At 51.2% G+C, this 13821-nt stretch overlaps 1 pseudogene; it reads left to right on the top strand.

Moving 5' to 3' along the window:
• Window positions 1-225: 225 nt before the first annotated feature.
• LOC146194589 (uncharacterized) lies at window positions 226-6027 on the top strand (annotated as a pseudogene).
• Window positions 6028-13821: the final 7794 nt, after the last annotated feature.

Genomic DNA, 13821 nt, shown 5'->3' with positions numbered 1-13821 from the left:
CCACTTAACGACAGACTCCGTCTGCTTCGAGACTCCAAGGAACCTGGTGATGCCACGTTTACCAAGATCAGGCCTTCGACCATCTAGCCAGGACTTCTAAGAGGACTGAAGCGGCGCCATGCCGCGCTAAGCGTACAGGAGCGCAGACTGCCAGCATGCCTGACCGCACACTGCATCAGCGGCAGGGGGCTGCTGCACCCGCCTCATCGCCGCCGAACCTCATCTATGCATCCCAGACGCGTGCCCCCGTGCCCGCATCTCAAAACATGCCTGACCGTACCCTGCATCAGCCGCAAGGGGCTAATGCACCCGCCGCATCACCGCCGCATCACTGCATCGTCTGCTTCAGACTCGCCTTCACTCCATGAAGTGACGGCAGGCGCCTCTTCTGACCCGCTGGATCTCACTGCTTCTGCACTCCACCTGACCATGAACTTCACTCCATCCCCAGACAACGGCTGGGAAACGGTCAGTGCCACTTGCAAGGCCGCGAAACCTGCCAGATCTCACCTGGAAGTCATATCGGTCGGGCGCCAGCTCCCGCCTGGCACCCTATCCCCCCGCATCCGTCCATAAGAACTGCTTAAACCTATAATCGATCCTGCTAACCTCTCTGAACGCTCCAGTAACGACCTCACCCTCGAGACCAAGCCAGTGCTGAACCTGGTCTTTCCGAAAACGCATTTCGACCTTTCCGCCAACCTTCTATTGCTTATCACCCACATCAACCTCTCCGGTAAGCTCGTGAAAGTCCGTCCCTACCCTGTCAAACCTCCTCTTTCCTGCCTCGGTGTCATTCATGGTGTCGAACGCGGTTTTTCAACCGCCGATCTCATGAGGGACCTAGAGACGTACGCAGCCGATATCATAACCGCGCGCATGATGGGGTCCACCGAAACAGTACTAATTACATTTGCTGGTACTGTCATCCCCCGCACTGTTTACTTTCGTCGAGTAGCATTTCGATGCCGCCCTCAGAAACCCCGCATTCCTGCATGTACGCGCTGTCTCGAGATTGGCCACCGCGCACATCAGTGCTCTAGTACTGCTGCTAACTGCCCCAAGTGCACTTCGCCCCTCTCCCCGCCGCCCTCTGTCCACGAGTGCACGCAGCCCTGGTGCCGACACCGCCAGACAAATGAGAATGCTACTTCCGCCCCTATTTGCCCCTACTGTAAGCAGAAAAAGAAGGAGTGTGCCAAGAACGCCTACCAACAGCGTGTCAACCTTCGCCAGGCCACTCAGCCTGCTCCTCCGCAGCCCCCTATAAACGATGGCTTTCATCCTCTTGCAGAGCATACGTTCTATTCCCCTCCCAGTTCCTACGCAGCAGTAACACAGGCACCTTCCCAGCTTGAGCTCGGGTGCTCTCCATCTCGTCAATCTCCGGCGCGTCCGATTCCCAAGCCTCGGTACTCTCTCCAACCATCTCCACAGTCACTCGTTTCCCACTCGCCCCCTCCTCCGTTCTTTATTAAAGAACGCTTATATACCCTCGAACTCCGTGTGGCTAGTTTGGAAGTGGCCATTCGCCCCCTCAAACAAGATGTCAACAGCATCGATCGCTGCCTAGATGCTCTTGAGGCTCGCATGGATCAGCTACTTACTACAATCGATTCCAAATTCTCAAACATAGAGAATCTCGTCGCTGACTGCCTCAGATACCAGTCTGATCTTGAGCGCCGCCTCCAACAGCATGGGCCTGGCAGAAAATAGATGCAGTGCCGATAATTCACAACGCCACGCCGGAGCAGTGGAAGGCTGCGCTGTCCAGTTCGGAGGCGATAGACCAGCTTTGGCTGATTGAACGGGCCAGCAGGGCAGCAAAGGCCGCGGGAGTCCGGCACTGAGGACCCAACCACATTCGCTCTAGATTATTTTTCTTTTTTGCAATATATAAAGTTTTCTCTATCTCTTTCTCCAACAGCATGAGGAAGCTATCACCCAAATTGATGCCGAATTCAATAGTCTCAATACTCACGTCAATGTTCAGTTCGAAAGCATCCTTAATTTGATTTCCACCTTTCAGACTTCACTGCAAACCATCACGAATTCTCTTTCACCTCCCCCAAAGAAGCGCGATGGCACGCCACAGCGCAATCAAATTAGATGTCAACATGGAGGACCTCAATATAATTCAGTGGACTGAACTGTCGCAATCTTAATACTAACCGCACTCCAATACACCAGTATCTTCTTACTGCCCCACTTCCTTCTCCTCCAGGAAACTCGCTGCTCAGCTAACGTCCGTGGCTACCGGGCATTTCACTCTATAGCTACCAACCCCCTTTCTTCTATCTACGTTCGCCGTGACCTCTCGGTAGCAGCCCTTGAAATTCCTTCATCACTTCAATCTTACTTACCTAGTGGGTACCCTCTACTATATTCCTCAGGCTCACCTCAGACTGGCACTGTTGTCCTTCTACAACCCTCCCCCCTTCACGCCACACATTTCACGGCCCTAGGTAAATGTTTGTAACACACTGCCCTCTCATACGGTCATACTTCTCTGCGGCGATTTTAATGCCCCGCACACACTATGGGGTTATCCGCAGACCTTTCGTGCCGGCCGCCTACTCCACTCCATAGCCCAGCAATCTCACCTCACTCTCCTCAACACCCCCGGAGTACCCACTATGGCGGCCACCTTCTCCCAACGCCACACAAACCCTGACCTCACTTACTGTTCTGGTCCTATATCACCTCAGTGGTCAGCCACTGCCGATACCCTTCTTAGTGATCACTATATTATTTTCATCTCCGTCCCTCTTCGGATACCCACCCGCAAGCAGCGTATTCGACATACTGACTGGCAGGCCTTTCGTTGTATCTTCTCCTCTGCCTCCTTCACGTCCTATGAGGGGTGGACTAATGCCCTTCTCCAAGAGGCTTCATCCTCTACTCGCACGGAACCGCTGCATATCCCACTTCTGACCCCGACTCCCATCTCATCAGTCTATGGAAGTGTCGCAAAAAGCTTCTCCGAACAGCCAGACTGCAACTCCGCAGCTTCCAGCTGCAGACCACGCTTTCAAAGTTGCAAGACGATATCGTCACATATTGTGCTACGCTTGAGGATTCTCGTTGGAATACCCTATGCAACAATATTGACACGGCGCTGCATAAAAAATCAACCTGGACTCTTTTTCGAACCCTCCTTGGTGCCATCCCTGCACCTGCGCCAACTCTTGCTAAAGCCCTAGCCACAAAGTCTCCCTATGAGGTTTTCGAAACCCTTGCAGATCTTTATCTCCCACCCCCTTTGTCCCCCGGTTACCCAGAATACACGCACAGGCTGTGCAAGCAATGACCTCGATTCCCCTTTTGCACTGAGCGAGCTTGAAGCTGCACTTCTTGCTAACGCCACTCGGTCGGCTCCCGGTGAAGATGGAATCACTTCGCTCTTCGCTGTCTTCCCGATAACGCAAAAGAGCATCTTCTCAATCTCTATAACAACCTCCTGGGAAGAAGGCTCTCTGCCATCGTCCTTGACTTCCTCATTTATTTCTCTCATTCCTAAACCTGGTAAGCCTCCAGCCCTTTCAAATCTCCGGCCAATTTCTCGGACCTCCTGTGTCGGCAAGACGATGGAAAGAATGGCGCTCACTAGGCTTAATAGGCATTTGGAGGTCTCAAACTCCCTCCCTCATACCCTCATTGGTTTTCGTTCCCGCGTACCTGCACAGGACCTTTTCCTTATACTTAAGCATACTTTGGTAGCCTGTGGTAGTTCTCAGATTCACGCCCTGGTTACAGTCGATGTCCCCAAGGCATTCGATTGCGTCTCCATGACCATATTACCTGCCTTTCCAGCACCGGCTGCGGCTCCCGCATGTATGACTACATTCGAGCTTTTCTTTCTAATCGCGAGGCCCGTTTCCGAGCATGATTGATTGAATGTCCTTTATTGAATGGGAAGGCTCATGGCCATGGATGGGGATAAAGGGGAGTAGACAGAATCTTCATTGTTTAGGTCGTCACTCGAATCACATATCTCTAACCAGGCCACTAAGCGAGTCATACTTGGCAAATATCATCTGTGTGTTAGCATCAGTTTCTAGAAGGGAACGGTAGTTCAGGCAGTAGGGTTTGATCTCGGAGCGTCCAGTAGAAAAAAACAGGGCAATCCCAAAGTAGATGAGATGTGCCGCCGCGAGTTAGAGTCGTACAGTGGGGGCACGTAATCATTTTCTCCGTATACTGATGCTAGCGGGCTATAATACGTGGCGTGTAAGCCGCATGGGCGATGAGCTTATTGAAAAAGACTTCTTGACTTCGGGTGAGCATTGAACTCCGCTTCTACGCCCCACCGTCTCACCCGTGGTATCCCGCAGGGTGCCGTACTTTCACCCACCCTTTTTAATATCGCCATGGCTCCTCTCGCGGTTCAGTTGTCATCTATTCCCGATCTTCTGCACTTTTTACGCCGACGACATCAGTCTGTGGTGCTCACGCGCATCTCCTGGTCACTTTCAAGACACCATTATAAGCAGGGATTGGATATCATTGCTTGCTTTCTTGACCATGCAGGTCTGTATCCCGCGCCCGAGAAGTCATAACTCCTACTTTTGACTCACTCTGCTTATCAACGAGCTCACGACTCACTGATATCGCCTTACCTTGGGCGGCTCCCCAATCCCCAAAGTTTCCCAATGCCGCGTTCTTGGCATGCCTCTGCATGACGCCAAAATTGTCCGGGCTCTCCATGCGGCTGTTGCTACCTGTCAGTCCGTCACCCATTTACTTCGCCGAGTTGTGCGACGGTCCTCTGGCCTGAGGGAAGCTCATGCCTGTCGACTGGCGCAGACGCTGGCTCTTAACAAATTCCTTTACTTTACACCATATTTTTCATTCACCCAGGGCCAGCTAGACATGCTTGCAACAACTCTTCACGGCCTTTATAAAGCTGCTATTTGTCTTCCCATAACCACTTCCATCGATAAGCTTTACGCCACCGGGTTTTTTCATGCCCTTCGCAGTCTCCTTTCCCTTCACCATGACCGACAGATAGCTCGCCTCTCCGGCATAGTTCATGGACGCTGGCTTCTAAACCAGGCTAACATTTCCCCCATCCAGTCAGTCCCTCTACTGATGCCTTCCCCTCCAGAGGCCTCAAACCTCAGTTTACTTCCTCTTCCAGCCAATATGTCGTCGGTCCTGCATGCTGGCCGCCGACATGCTGCTGCGTCCCATCATAGGCCGCCCTTCAATACTCATGGAGTCGCTTACACGGATGCCTCTTATGTGGCCCCTCGCGGGCGGGGAAGCCAGGTCCTCTTTCATCCTCGTCTATCTACCCCTGTCACATGCACTAGCAGCCCATTTCTCCACCCTCCGGATATTATCTCGCTTGAGGTCCTCTCCATGATTCATGCCATTCAAAGTTTCCATTCTCTCCCACCTGTGCCTCGGTATATTATATACACCGACTCTCAGGCTGCTATCCGTGCTATTCAATCTAAAAGCCTAACACGTCATCTGTCCACGGAGCTCGAGGTCGCACTTGTTGCGCTGCAGCCCTACCCCGTCTTCCTCCGATGGATCCCTGGACACTCGGGGATTGACGGCAATGAGCTGGTGAACCAGCTCGCTCGTGAAACTCGTAACCGGGCATCGTTCATCCCCTGGCCAAGATCCTTGGAGGGTGGGTCGAGACTGTTTCTTGGTGCCACCATCAGCGAATATTACAATGCTATTCGCTTAGACCGCAAGTCCTACCCCGACCCTCATCCTAATATTTCTGTTCAGGAGGCTCATATCCTTCGGCAAATACAGTTGAACACACTCATAACCCCTGCACGCCTACAATATCTCTACAAATTCCGTCGTGATCCATCATGCCTCAACTGCCTTTCCCCTTATGCCAACCTTTCACACTGCGTATTTGCATGTCCGGTTGCACTGCAATCGGGATTCTTTCCCAACCTCTCCCATACTATCTAGACCTGGGTGGACTGGCTTGGTGCTGAGGGTGAAGAAGAACATTGCCTGCTCGTCCAGCAGGCCATCGATGTATTAGGCGCCTAAGTGTTGCGCTTCAATAAAGTGTTTTACTACTACTACTTCTACTACTACTACTACTGCTACTACTACTACAGGATAGAGAAGGCTCAGTATCTGCCACAATTCTCCGCGGACACATGTAAAAGAAGGGAGGAAGGTGGGAGCAACAGAAGATGGGGAGATGCAGGTGACGTAGTGGAGGGCTACAATCAACCGCGCTGTAATGGCTTTCGCGTCATCGCACTTTAGTGGTCCAAAGTGCCCTCTAGAATTTGTTAACTGGAGTTGTGCGCTTGCCCCGCTGCGGTGGTGCAGTGGTTAAGATGCACTACTACTGTGCCGGAGTACCCGGGTAAAATCCCAACCGCTGGCGGCTGCGTTTCGGTAGAGGCGAAACGAACTGGCGTCGGTGTGTTGTTGTTGTGGCTGTAGGAAGAAGGAAAAGAAAATGCCGCTACTGGCTTTGTGGCGGAGCCACCTCCACTGCCTCGTGTGGAAAGAAGAGAAAATAGAAGAGAAAGGAAAAAGAAGAGGGAGAAAAAGACGCGAGCCGCAGCAGCCGTCGTCCACTATCGAAGCAGTGGCGGGTGCAGTGACGGCCTACAACAGACAGACAAATATTCGGTGACTGGCTAGCCGCCATTACAGTGGCCACTATACAGCAGCCCCAGTCCGGACGCTAAGCTAGTGCACATGATTGAAGCACAAGGAAGTATCCATGCTCGATGGCGTAAAAATAAGCATAACCGACGTTTAAAAATTCGGCTAACCCGGCTTGAAAAGGAAATCGAGGCTTACTCGTGGGAACTTAGCCGAGAACAGTGGCATCAGACTTGCGACCGCCTTAATGGGCAACTGGGCAACAAGAACACGTGGTTTTTACTTAGACATTTACTGGACCCTACGAGAACTAAGGCAGATTCCCACAAGAACCTACATAGGATCTCGCAATCTTTCCAAGGCACCGACGAAGAGCTCATGACCACTTTAAAAGATAAATACATTAACACCTCCCAGGATATACCCACGCCAGATGGGTACTCAGGATTGGATAATCCTCGCATGGATAGCGTCTTTACCGTAGCAGAGATTAGGGCTGCTCTTAACAAAATTAACACCACCTCGGCACCGGGGGAAGATTGCATCACCAATAAGATGTTGCGCAATTTAGAAGACCAGTCAGTAGAGGCTCTTACGGACCTCTTCAACAGGTACTGGACAGAGGGCAGCGTCCCTGAGGAATGGAAGCACGCTAAAATTATTTTCATACCTAAACCGGGCAAAAGACTCGAGATGGGGAACCTCCGCCCAATCTCGCTAACGTCATGTCTCGGGAAGGTAATGGAACACGTTGTCTTAAACAGGCTCCTTATGCACACCGATGCGGAAGGCACGTTTCCCCCGTCCATGATTGGGTTTCGAGCAGGTCTTTCGACTCAGGACATTATGTGGCAAATTCAACAAGACATTCTAGATACAAATCGCATAAGAGCCACGCGAACCATCCTGGGACTCGATGTGAGTAAGGCCTTCGACAATGTGTCACACGCTTCCATCCTCAATCACCTCTCACAGTCACACGTAGGCAAACGGACATACGACTACATCGCTGCCTTTCTGAATGCGCGTACGGCTACGCTCCATTTCGTTGACAAAGTTAGCGACAAAATTACACTAGGGACGAGAGGAACACCGCAAGGCGCCGTACTTTCACCTTTTCTCTTCAACATCGTTATGAGCGGCCTCCCGCGTCTGTTAGATGATATCCCACACATACATCATTCCATATACGCCGACGACATCACCATATGGACCAATTCTGGCTCCGATGGAGATATTACAGATTCATTACAACGAGCTATCGACACGGTACAGTCTTATGTGCAGGAAAACGGCCTTACCTGTTCACCGGCTAAATCAGAACTATTAGTTATAAGGAACAAACAAGCTTCACAGGTAAAGCCAGATTCTCTAAAACCTATCCAGTTACACATTGACAACCATCCGATACCCCCGGTAGCCACGATCAGAGTTCTCGGAATGTTGATTCAGAATAATACGCAGAACACAGAAGCTATACGCCGGCTACGCGTCACGGCGCACCAGATAGGTGGGCTGGTGAGACGCATTGCCACACGTCGCAGGGGTATGAGAGAAGCCGTCCTGTGCAGGATTATCCAAGCCTTTATGATAAGCAGAATCATGTACGCTTGCCCGTACTATCATCTGCGTCGTAGGGACGAACATGCACTTAATAGCATAATTAGAACAGCATACAAAGCGGCCCTTAGCTTACCAGTATACGCTAACTCAGATCGACTACTGCAGTTAGGAATTTTTAACACACTATCTGAACTAATTGAAGCCCATAAGACAGCACAAGTGACCCGCCTGTCACGCAGCCTTGCGGGACGCGTAATTCTCGACAAGCTCCACATCCACCCCACTGAGGAGGTGTGCGCAACATCCCATTTATCGGCTGACATAACTAGTAGACTAGTTGTTAAACCAATAGCCAAAAACATGCTACCAGGTAGACATGATGCCCGCAGGAAGACAAGGGCACAGACCCTTGAGAAACAGTACGAGGACGATCCACAAGCAGTGTACGTGGATGCAGCTCAGCACATCAAAAACGGAGCATACGTGGCATGTATGGCCACTCCAAAGTCAACCTTCATTAACGCTATAACATTTCATGCTAGCTCCATATGCGAGGCAGAGGAAGTAGCTATCGCACTGGCCATCGCGGATCCCCACACCAAAACTATTCTAAGCGACTCAAAAAGCGCCGTTCAAAATTTCGCCAAAAATTCTGTAAGCGCACTCGCGGCGCGAATTCTGCGCAACCGATCTCTCAATCACAACATCAATCTCGTATGGGTTCCGGCTCACGCGGGTAACTCCGGAAACGAAGGGGTCGACCGTCTAGCCCGAGGCTTAACCAACCGGGAGACGGGAGATCTATCGGGAACGGACGCGCCTGTGGAGGCACCGCGCACATACGCGGAGGTAACAAACTTTTATCGCGAGCTAAGATGCACGTACCCCGCCCCTCACCCCGACCTCGACCGGGCGCAAGCCACGACACTCAGACGCCTACAAACAAAGGCCATTCTTAGCCCCTACCGACTATCGTTAATTACAAACGGAGAATTCAACCCTGCATGCCGGCACTGCGGTGACGGAACGCAGGCCACTCAAGACCATATACTGTGGGAATGCGCCAGCAATCCCCCTCCAAAGACACTCTTGCCAGCTCCCTCAGCGGAGGAATGGGACAAGCTGTTGGCCAGCCCAAGGAAAACTACGCAACTTGCCCTCGTCACGCGAGCTCAAGAGGTCGCTCCCGACTGGAGGCCACCCTAGACTCGCCCCAGCCCGAAATAATTCCTTTCATTTCGTGGCAATAAAAGTTGTTACCACCACCACCGCCACCGCTAGCGGCGTTGACCTATCATTCCAGCCCCGTAGGGCCAGGAACAGCCACCCTTCACCACCTCTTCCTTCTGTTGTTGTTGCGACTCTAGGAAGAAGGAAAAGAAATTGCACGGGCCTGCAACTGGCCCTGTAGCTGAGCCACCTTCTATCCGGACAGAAGAGAAAATAGAGAAGAAAGAAATAGAAGAGGGAAAGACACGCGTCGCAACAGCCGTCGTCCACCCCTGAAGCGGTGGCGGGTGCCATGACGGGTCACAACAGATAAAGTGGCGAGATCGTTTGTGGTTGGTCCTGCAGTCTGGTGATGGCATCCAGTAGCAATCGTCGCAATTGATTCATTCATAAACCTTTATTCATGAGGATGACTTGAGGCCTAGAGGGAAAGGGGGTGGGTTAGGGGAGGTTGAGGGCCCCAGACTGCGACATGATTGATTGATTGAATGTCCTTTATTGAATGGGAAGGCTCATGGACATGGATGGGGATAAAGGGGAGTAGACAGAATCTTCATTGTTTAGGTCGTCACTCGAATCACATAGCTCTAACCAGGCCACTAAGCGAGTCATACTTGGCAAATATCATCTGTGTGTTAGCATCAGTTTCTAGAAGGGAACGGTAGTTCAGGCGGTAGGGTTCGATCTCGGGGCGTCCAGTAGAAAAAGAAGGGCAATCCCCAAGTAAATGAGATATGCCGCCGCAGGTTAGAGTCGTACAGTGGGGAGACGTAATCATTTTCTCCGTATACTGACGCCAGCGGGCCATAATACATGGCGTGTAAGCCCTATGGGCGATGAGCTTATTCAAAAATACTTCTTGACTTCGGGTGAGGTGGGTTCTTCTCGTAAAAGGTGGGTCTGGTGTGGCCACCTGCATGGGATGCTGACTGAGGCTACGAAGACTGGTCCGAGTATAGTGTATAAGGGCAAGAGAAGGGGTGAGTTGCCCGCCCAAGGTCGAATAAGGATGAAGCAAGGGGGGTGGGGAAGTAAATGTGGACATCCCACCTGCCAAGGCAGCCGCGGCGTGTGCCGCCGCATTGCCCCCTGATTCGTCCGAGTCACCTGGGGTCCAGTGAATAGCGACAGTTCTGGTCGCGAGTTGGTGGCGTTTAAGGAGGCGCTGTATAGCCGTAGCTGTTGCATCTTGTGAACCCGGAGTAGCGATTTTCTTGTAAGCTTCAAAGGAATCAGTAAGAACACGCATTGACCCAGTTCCGGTGCAAGGCACTCCTGACAAGGCTCCCCAAATCGCGAGGAGTTCAGCGTGAAGAGGGGTACCTTGAGGTAGATGGCAGGCATACGCGCCTGAAAGGGAAGGGTTGTCATCGCATACCCAGGCCATAGATGCGAATTCGCTTGTAATCGATGCGTCGGTGTATATGTCAGTCGTATCAGGGATTCGCTCTTGTCGGTGATGGGCAGCGAGGAGCTCCCGGGGAATGACAAAATCGCGGTTTATAAATCGGCGATGGACGCGTGTGACTACTGGCATCTCCCAAGGGGGAAGTGATGCATATAGGGCTGGTGTTTTGGCATTACGCTGTTCATCCAAGGCCAGCAGGCGACGCCCCTGGACAGTGTTCTCTAGACGTATTCGATGACGCGTCTGTGACTCGGTAACGATGGCAGTGAGCGGTGGAAGAGCGGCCAAACGCTCAAGTTCGGCTATAGGCTTCCAAAGCATCGCTGGGCGGCGCTGCGGCTCCTGATGGGCACCGCAATCTGTGGCAGAAAAACTCACACTGGGACGCCGCCGGCTCGGCTCGCTGCCTTCGCGACGTGCGCCGCGCGCTTTCTCTCGAACGAGCACGCGCCTTGACGCGCCCCCGCAGGCGCATCGCAACATGCCGCCTGCATTCCGTCTTGATTATTGGACAACCTGCCGCGTATTTCCATGGAGGAAACATAATTATAGGCGTCTGCTCTACAGTGCTGACGTATTCAAGTCAGCACTGTAGAGCAGACGACAGACGGCGATGAGTAAATATCGATTGTGAATGCGTTTCCCACGTTAGCGAAAACGTAGGAAGTTTATCTGGAGGTAAGTCAGCTATGCAACTATATTGGCGTATATAATACCCATGTTTAAAAACTGCGGAAGTATTATCAGTACTCTGAGATAAAGTTGCTCGCTTGTTGATTATTGTTTTGGCCTGTAGCATGAGATCTATATACGGTTTTGTTTTTATTATTACGATGTTACTAAAGCAAATCTTTCAGTAGAAGGAGATGTTTGTTCAAAGGCAAAAGCAGTCTCAAAAGCACATGCGTGCTCCGCGCGCTGCAGGCGACATAACCGGCTCGCTGGCTCGGAAGGAAGGTGAAATCCAAGCTTGTACTACAATCGTGCTTTATTTCGGTTCTTACTGAATGGTTGTGCTTTATTTATATTTGGTTTGCATTTACGAAACCTGTGACGCGAATAGGGTGCTCCGTGCGAGTAGTGTCAATCGAGCCATAACTAGGATCGCTTTTGTATTGCACTACCAATATATCTTGGTTATGAATAATAATCATGTTGGTTAATTTATTGGCCAATTTGCGGAAATCTGTAAAAGCGGCTCAGCCAAGCATGTTTTCCACCCCCCCCCCTTCACCCCCCCAAAAAAAGGCTTGTTCCTAGATATTTTCTTGGTCGTAGGGCACATTCACACATCATTATCGATCGCGGACGTCGCACGCTGGATATCTGTTGATTTGATTGCTTTCAGAGCACTCGCAAAGCAGGGAGAGAGCACAGAAAATCGGGAAAGCAAGACACGCGCGGATCGAAGAGCAGGATAATCCTCTACCCCCTTCACTTCGTATAGATGGTGTTAAACCATTGTACTCTTTTGATGCCTCTCTAAGACGTCTTTGTCAACTGTCGAACATTTCTGAGTTTATGGAGAAGGGGAAAATTGGCCCTTTTCGTTTAAACAAAGAACGCGAGACTTCTCAGAATGCTGTCATGGGGTTGGAAAACAGGTCTTGTGGAAACGCTTCCAATGAAATCTGCAAAGTTCCACACGGGAGCCTCGTCTTTTGGCGCTTCGTCTACTATGGTGGCTACCCATGACACAATGCTACTTAGTACCTCTGTTTCGCATCAGCGGAAGCATTTTTGTATCGCCAAATAACCGCCAGGCGCAACTCGATCGCCGCACGTGCACAGGAAGCTAGCGGAGCGTCTGCTCCGGCGACGTCCCATCGTTTCACATTTCGCCATCATGCCAGGAATGCGGCGCTGTCATCGCGCGGCGAAACTTGAGCTTGGGTTCCCTATAGGAGTGTGCTTAGGTAGACCGGTAATGGTTCGTAGTGTTGCGCGATGAAGGCGTTCGACCTTAGATAAGTCAGTCTTCGACAGTTCGAGGACGGGTGTGCCATAGAGGATTTTTCCGACTGCCGCTGCTCTGGCCATCGCACGGCAGGCATGCTGCCGCGCACCGCAGTGCCGGTTGGACAGGCGACGAATAGTATGTAGCAGTGCTGGCCAAAGGCGTTGTAACTGATGAGCCCATTTCTGGGTGCTGTTGCAGCTTGATATGGGCAGGCCAAGAATGCGGATTTGCTCATTTGAGGAGGTGATGGTGTTGCCTCCGATGTGAAGATGGATCTGCATACTGGGGTTGGTTTTATGTTTTCCGTCGATACTAATCAATTGTTTTATGTGGTGCGAGTTCGAGGCCAATTTTGGTTAGTGTATCTTCAAGACAAAGAAGGGCCGCCTGATGTTCAGTCTCCATAGAATATTTGTCTACGTAATCCGCTGCCTCAGTCCAGACGATAATATCATCGCCATATATAGCGAATCTTGCGCTTGTGCTGATTTCCAGATTCTCGGCGACGCGTGTCATGGCCAAGTTAAACAATATGGGTCCGAGAATGGAGCCCTGAGGTAGACCCCTATCCAAGTAATAGGTTTTGGGCACCCATCCCGGAGCTTTGCCATGTAGCTGAATGGGTCTAGATGTCAAAAATTTGCGGATCCAGATTTGCGCACGAGTACTAGGAAAGCGTTTGGCGAGTTCCTCCAGGATAACCTCATGGCGAACATTGTCAAATGCTTTGTGTATATCGACAGCCAGGAGATAGTCAGGTAGCGTTTTACGATGAGCTCTATTCAGAACTCTTCGCAAAAGCCAAAGACAGTCATGCGTTCCGAGGTTAGGGCGGAAGCCGGCTTGAGCTGGATGAAATTCAGGACTGACGTATTCAATGTAGTGACTAATCCGGGTATGCAGCAGGCGCTCGATGAGTTTACAGAGATGTGAAGTCAGTGCAATTGGACGCAAATTACTAGGAATTCGAGGGTTTTTGCCAGGTTTAGGGATAGGAAGAATAAGAGAAAGCTTGAGGTTATCCAGTACCGTTCCGGTCTCCCAGTAAGAATTAATG

The sequence above is a fragment of the Amblyomma maculatum genome, chromosome 3 (genome assembly GCF_055883805.1).
Source record: "Amblyomma maculatum isolate TAMU_Amacu chromosome 3, ASM5588380v1, whole genome shotgun sequence".
In the NCBI taxonomy this organism is placed as follows: domain Eukaryota; kingdom Metazoa; phylum Arthropoda; class Arachnida; order Ixodida; family Ixodidae; genus Amblyomma; species Amblyomma maculatum.
This window is presented reverse-complemented; position numbering and strand designations above follow the sequence as displayed.